This window comes from Triticum aestivum, chromosome 3A (assembly GCF_018294505.1).
Source record: "Triticum aestivum cultivar Chinese Spring chromosome 3A, IWGSC CS RefSeq v2.1, whole genome shotgun sequence".
Classification (NCBI taxonomy): domain Eukaryota; kingdom Viridiplantae; phylum Streptophyta; class Magnoliopsida; order Poales; family Poaceae; genus Triticum; species Triticum aestivum.
In genome coordinates, this window is record NC_057800.1 from 716685308 (window position 1) to 716692650 (window position 7343).

Below are 7343 nucleotides of genomic sequence, written 5' to 3' on the forward strand. Positions count from 1 at the left end.
TGGTGTTGATGTAGAAGCCCTCCGCGATCGATGCCTGATACGTCTCCAACGTATCTATAATTTTTGATTGCTCCATGCTATATTATCTTCTATTTTGGACATTATTGGGCTTTATTATTCACTTTTATATTATTTTTGGGACTAACCTATTAACCGGAGGCCCAGCCCAGAATTGTTGTTTTTTGCCTATTTTAGTGTTCTGAAGAAAAGGAATATCAAACGGAGTCCAAACGGAATGAAACCTTTGAGAACATAATTTTTGGAACGAACAAGATCCAGGAGACTTGGACCCTACGTCAAGCAACCAACAGGGAAGCCATGAGGTAGGGGGCAGGCCTCCCCCCCCCAGGCGCGCCCTCCTCCCTCGTGGGCCCCCTGTTGCTCCACCGACGTACTCCTTCCTCCTATATATACATACGTACCCCCAAAAGATCGAATACGGTCCCAAAACCCTAATTCCACCGCCGTAACTTTCTGTATCCACGAGATCCCATCTTGGGGCCTGTTCTGGAGCTCCGCCGGAGGGGGCATCGATCACGGAGGGCTTCTACATCAACACCATAGCCTCTCCGATGATGCGTGAGTAGTTTAGCTCAGACCTTCGGGTCCATAGTTATTAGCTAGATGGCTTCTTCTCTCTTTTTGGATCTCAATACGAAGTTCTCCCCCTCTCTTGTGGAGATCTATTCAATGTAATCTTCTTTTGCGGTGTGTTTGTTGAGACCGATGAATTGTGGGTTTATGGTCAAGTTTATCTATGAACAATATTTGAATCTTCTCTGAATTCTTTTATGTATGATTGGTTATCTTTGCAAGTCTCTTCGAATTATCAGTTTGGTTTGGCCTACTAGATTGATCTTTCTTGCAATGGGAGAAGTGCTTAGCTTTGGGTTCAATCTTGCGGTGTCCTTTCCCAGTGACAATAGGGGCAGCAAGGCATGTATTGTATTGTTGCCATCAAGGATAACAAGATGGGGTTTATATCATATTGCATGAGTTTATCCCTCTACATCATGTCATCTTGCTTAAAGCGTTACTTTTTTCTCTTGAACTTAATACTCTAGATGCATGCTGGATAGCGGTCGATGTGTGGAGTAATAGTAGTAGATGTAGGCAGGAGTCGGTCTACTTGTCTCGGACGTGATGCCTATATACATGATCATACCTAGATATTCTCATAACTATGCTCAATTTTGTCAATTGCTCAACAGTAATTCGTTTACCCACCGTAATACTTATGCTCTCGAGAGAAGCCACTAGTGAAACCTATGGCCCCCGGGTCTATCTTCATCATAGTAATCTTCCAACACTTAGTTATTTTACTTTTCTTTTATTTTACTTTGCATCTTTATCGTAAAAATACCAAAAATGTTATCTTATCATATCTATCAGATCTCACTCTCGTAAGTGACTGTGTTGGGATTGACAACCCCTTATCGCGTTGGTTGCGAAGATTTATTTATTTTGTGTAGGTGCGAGGGACTCGCACGTAGCCTCCTACTCGATTGATACCTTGGTTCTCAAAAACGGAGGGAAATACTTACGCTACTTTGCTGCACCATCCTTTCCTCTTCAAGGGAAAACCAACGCAAGTGCTCAAGAGGTAGCAATGCCCCCTCCGGTGGAGCTCCGAAAAAGGCCCCAAGATGGGATCTCGTGGATACAGAAAGTTACGGCGGTGGAATTAGGGTTTCGGCTCTGTATCTGGTAGTTTGGGGGTACGTAGGTATATATAGGAGGAAGGAGTACGTCGGTGGAGCAACATGGGCCCCACGAGGGTCGAGGGCGCGCCTGGGAGGGGGTAGGCACGCCCCCTACCTCGTGCCTTCCTGGTTGATGTCTTGACGTAGGGTCCAAGTCCTCTGGATCATGTTCGTTCCGAAAATCACGTTCCCGAAGGTTTCATTCCGTTTGGACTCTGTTTGATATTATTTTTCTGTGAAACTCTAAAATAGGCAAAAACCAACAATTCTGGGTTGGGCCTCCGGTTAATAGGTTAGTCCCAACAATAATATAAAAGTGTATAATAAAGCCCAATAATGTCCAAAACAGGATATAATATAGCATGGAACAATCAAAAATTATAGATACGTTGGAGACGTATCAAGCATCCCCAATCTTAATTCCCGCTCGTCCTCGAGTAGGTAAATGATAAAAACAGAATTTTTGATGTGGAATGCTACTTGGCATAATTTCAATGTAATTCTCTTAATTGTGGTATGAATATTCAGATCCGAAAGATTCAAGACAAAAGTTCAATATTGACATAGAAATAATAATACTTCAAGCATACTAACTAAGCAATTATGTCTTCTCAAAATAACATGGCCAAAGAAAGTTATCCCTACAAAATCATATAGTATGGCTATGCTCTCTTCACCACACAAATTATTTAAATCATGCACAACCCCGATGACAAGCCAAGCAATTGTTTCATACTTTTGGTGTTCTCAAACTTTTTCAATCTTCACGCAATACATGAGCGTGAGCCATGGACATAGCACTATATGTGGAATAGAATGGTGGTTGTGGAGAAGACAAAAAGGGAGAAGATAGTCTCACATCAACTAGGCGTATCAACGGGCTATGGAGATGCCCATTAATAGATATCAATGTGAGTGAGTAGGGATTGCCATGCAACGGATGCACTAGAGCTATAAGTATATGAAAGATCAACAAAAGAAACTAAGTGGGTGTGCATCCAACTTGCTTGCTCACAAAGACCTAGGGCATTTTGAGGAAGCCCATCATTGGAATATATAAGCCAAGTTCTATAATGAAAAATTCCCACTAGTATATGAAAGCGATAACATAGGAGACTCTCTATCATGAAGATCATGGTGCTACTTTGAAGCACGAGTGTGGTAAAAGGATAGTAGCATTGTCCCTTCTCTCTTTTTCTCTCATTTTTTTATTTGGGCCTTTTCTCTTTTTTTGGCCTCTTTTCTTAGTCCGGAGTCTCATCCTGACTTGTGGGGGAATCATAGTCTCCATCATCCTTTCCTCACTTGGGACAATGCTCTAATAATGATGATCATCACACTTTTTTATTTACTTACAACTCAACAATTACAACTCAATACTTAGAAAAAAATATGACTCTATGTGAATGCCTCCGGCGGTGTACCGGGATATGTAATGATGCATGAGTGACATGTATGAAAGAATTATGAACGGTGGCTTTGCCACAAATACAATGTCAACTACATGTTCATGCAAAGCAATATGACAATGATGGAGCGTGTCATAGCAAACGGAACGGTGGAAAGTTGCATGGCAATATATCTCGGAATGGCTATGGAAATGCCATGATAGGTAGGTATGGTGGCTGTTTTGAGGAAGTTATATGGTGGGTGTATGATACCGGCGAAAGGTGCGCGGTATTAGAGAGGCTAGCAATGGTGGAAGGGTGAGAGTGTGTATAATCCATGGACTCAACATTAGTCATAAAGAACTCACATACTTATTGCAGAAATCTATTAGTTATCGAAACAAAGTATTACACGCATGCTCCTAGGGGGGTAGATTGGTAGGAAAAGACCATCGCTCGTCCCCGACCGCCACTCATACGGAAGACAATCAATAAATAAATCATGCTCCGACTTCATCACATAACGGTTCACCATACGTGCATGCTACGGGAATCACAAACTTCAACACAAGTATTTCTCAAATTCACAACTACTCAACTAGCACAACTCTAATATTACCATCTCCATATCTCAAAAAAATTATCAAGTATCAAACTTCTCACAGTATTCAACACACTCATAATAAAACTTTTTTATTAATCTTGAATGCCTAACATAATTAAAGCAAATTACCACGCTGTTTTGTAGGACTCTCAAAATAATCTAAGTGAAGCATGAGAGAACAATAGTTTCTATAAAACAAATCCACCACCGTTCCCTAAAAGATATAAGTGAAGCACTAGAGCGAAAGCTATATAACTCAAAAGATATAAGTGAAGCACATAGAGTATTCTAACAATTTCCGAAGCATGTGTGTTTCTCTCAAAAGGTGTGTACATCAAGGATGGCTGTGGAAAACTAAAAAATAAAGACTCAAATAATATAATACGCTCCAAGCAAAACACATATCATGTGGTAAATAAAAATATAGCTCCAAGTAAAGTTACCGATGGAAGTAGACGAAAGAGGGGATGCCTTCCGGGGCATACCCAAGCTTTGGCTTTTAGGTGTCCTTAGATTATCTTGGGGTGCCATGGGCATCCCCAAGCTTAGGCTCTTGCCACTCCTTGTTCCATAATCCATCAAATCTTTCACCCAAAACTTGAAAACTTCACAACACAAAACTTAAAGTAGAAAATCTCGTGAGCTCCGTTAGCGAAAGAAAACAAAACACCACTCAAGGTACTGTAATGAACTCATTCTTTATTTATATTGGTGTTAAACCTACTGTATTCCAACTTCTCTATGGTTTAAACTATTTTACTAGCCATAGATTCATCAAAATAAGCAAACGACACACGAAAAACAGAATCTGTCAAAACAGAACAGTCTGTAGTAATCTATAGCTAACGCAAGTTCTGGAACCCCAAAAATTCTAAAATAAATTGCTGGACGTGGGAAATTTATCTATTAATCATCTTCAAAAAGAATTAACTAAATGTAACTTTCCAAATAAAAATGGCTGCAATTCTCGTGAGTGGTAAAGTTTCTATTTTTACAGGAAGATTAAAAATACTTTCCCCAAGTCTTCCCAACAGTTCTACTTGGCATAAACACTAATTAAACACAAAAAACACAACCAAAACAGAGGCTAGATAAATTATTTATTACTAAACAGGAGCAAAATGTAAGGAATAAAAATAAAATTGGGTTGCCTCCCAAACAAGCGCTATCGTTTAACGCCCCTAGTTAGGCATAAAAGCAAGGATAGATCTAGGTATTGCCATAATAATAGGACATGAAGGATTGCAATCTATGTCAAGAACAATAAAATCTATGGGCACATAATTCCTATTTTCAACAATAAGAACATCATTAATTCTTCCCATAGGTTTCTTAATAGTTGAATCCGCAAGGTGCAAGTTTAAAAGGCAATCATCAAAATCACGGAAACCAAGCAAATCACACAAAGTCTTTGGAATCGTGGAAACACTAGCACCCAAATCACACAAAGCATAGCATTCATGATCTTTAATTTTAATTTTAATAGTAGGTTCCCACTCATCATAAAGTTTTCTAGGGATAGAAACTTCCAACTCAAGTTTTTCTTCATAAGATTGCATCAAAGCATCAACAATATGTTTAGTAAAAGCTTTATTTTAACAATAAGCATGAGGAGAATTTTGCACGGATTGCAACAAGGAAATACAATATATTAAAGAGCAATTATCACAATTAAATTCCTTGAAGTCCAAAATAGTGGGTTCATTGATGCTTAAAGTTTTGACTTCTTCAATCCCACTTTTAACAATTTTAGCATCAAGATCTAAAGACTCCGAATTTTTGGAACGTCTTCTAGGTAAAGGTGGATCATATTCAGTCCCATCATTATCAAGATTCATATTGCAAAACAAATATTTAATAGGGGACACATCAATAACTTTTAGATCTTCATCTTTATTATCATGGAAACTAGAAGAACATGCTTTTATAAAGCAATCTTTCTTAGCACGCATCCTAGTAGTTCTTTCTTTGCACTCATCAATGGAGATTCTCATGGCTTTGAGAGACTCATTGATATCTTACTTAGGTGTAATATATCTAAGTTTCAAAGAATCAATATCAAGAGAAATTCTATCAACGTCCTAGCCAACTCATCAATCTTAAGCAATTTTTCTTCAATCAAAGCATTGAAATTCTTTTGCGAAGTAATAAATTTTTTAATATTAGATTCAAAATCAGAGGGTATCTTATTAAAATTTACATAAGAATTGTTCTAGGAATTACCATAATTATTAGAGGAATTACTAGGATACGGCCTAGGACTAAAGTTTCCTCTATACGTGTTGTTACCAAAATTATTCCTACCAACAAAATTCACATTAATAGATTCATTATTATTCTCAATCAAAGTAGACAAAGGCATATCATTAGGATCAGAAGAAACACTTTTATTAGCAAATAATTTCATAAGTTCATCCATCTTTCCACTCAAAACATTAATTTCTTCTATCGCATGCACTTTCTTATTAGTAGATCTTTCAGTGTGCCATTGAGAATACTTAACCATAATATTATCTAGGAGTTTAGTAGCTTCTCCTAAAGTGATTTCCCTAAAAGTGCCTCCCGCGGCCGAATCTAAAAGATTTCTAGAAGCAAAATTCAATCCGGCATAAAAAATTTGTATAATCACCATAAATTCAAACCATGTGTAGGGCAATTATGTATCATTAATTTCATCCTCTCCCAAGCTTGTGCAACATGTTCATGATAAAGTTGCTTAAAATTCATGATATCGTTTCTAAGAGAGATGATCTTAGCGGGAGGAAAATACTTAGAGATAAAAGCATCTTTGCACTTATTCCACGAATCAATACTATTTTTAGGAAAAGACAAAAACCAAGGTTTGTCACGATCTCTAAGCAAAAACGAGAATAGCTTCAATTTAACAATATCATTATCCACATCTTTTTTCTTTTGCATATCACACAAATCAACAAAGTTGTTTAGATGGGTAGCGGCATCTTCACTAGGAAGGCCGGAAAATGGATCTTTCATGACAAGATTCAGCAAAGCAGCATTAATTTCACAAGATTCGGCATCGGTAAGAGGAGCAATCGGAGTGCTAATAAAATCATTGTTGTTGGTATTAGTAAAGTCACACAATTTGGTATTATCTTGAGCCATCGTGACAAGCAAGCAATCCAACACACAGGCAAACAAGAGACGGGCAAAAAGAGGCAAATAGAGAAAGAGAAGGAGGACAGAGAGAGGGCGCGAATAAAACAGCAAGGGTGAAGTGGGGGAGAGGAAAACGAGAGGCAAATGGCAAATAATGTAATGCGGGAGATAAGGGTTTGTGATGGGTACTTGGTATGTTGACTTTTGTGTAGACTCCCCGGCAACGGCACCAGAAATGGCTCGTTGTCGGGAGTCCAAATCTTGACTTGACCTTGCGTAAGCCTCCCCGACAATGGCGCCAGCAATCCTTCTTGCTACCTCTTGAGCACTGCGTTGGTTTTCCCTTGAAGACGAAAGGGTGATGCAGCAAAGTAGCGTAAGTATTTCCCTCAGTTTTTGAGAACCAAGGTATCAATCCAGTAGGAGGCCACGCGCGAGTCCATTGCACCTACACAAACAAATAAAATCCTCGCAACCAACGCAATAAAGGGGTTGTCAATCCCTTCACGGTCACTTACGAAAGTGAGATCT